Raw genomic sequence first — 440 nt, 5'->3', positions numbered from 1 at the left:
ATAGAAAACAACAATTTTTACAACACAAATTCAAGTCGTCTATTTTTAGTAGGTACATTTACCCAGTAGGTACATCGTATACACCGTCATACCTCTGTGGCCCATATAGTCCATATGAGAATATTATAATAATGTAATATGCATTTTTTGTTAATAATATACATTTTTTATAAATACGGGCTTGGGGAGGGCGGCCCCTAGGGCTCCCCCCTGAAGCCGCCCCTGAATGTCAATAAAAATGTATTTGTTGGGTAAAAAAGCTTGAACATTTATTACCTGAAATCATAATAGTCCCGAAATCCAAAAACATGGAGCTACGTCCTTTGCCACATAGGCCGACGATACATGCATTTCTTTATTCACAATATCATCAAATTTACTTAGTAATATGATATGCTGACTCTCACTTGACCATCTTCTCTCAGAATAGTTTTCTTATA

Source organism: Acyrthosiphon pisum, chromosome X, assembly GCF_005508785.2.
Source record: "Acyrthosiphon pisum isolate AL4f chromosome X, pea_aphid_22Mar2018_4r6ur, whole genome shotgun sequence".
Taxonomy (NCBI): domain Eukaryota; kingdom Metazoa; phylum Arthropoda; class Insecta; order Hemiptera; family Aphididae; genus Acyrthosiphon; species Acyrthosiphon pisum.
This window is presented reverse-complemented; position numbering follows the sequence as displayed.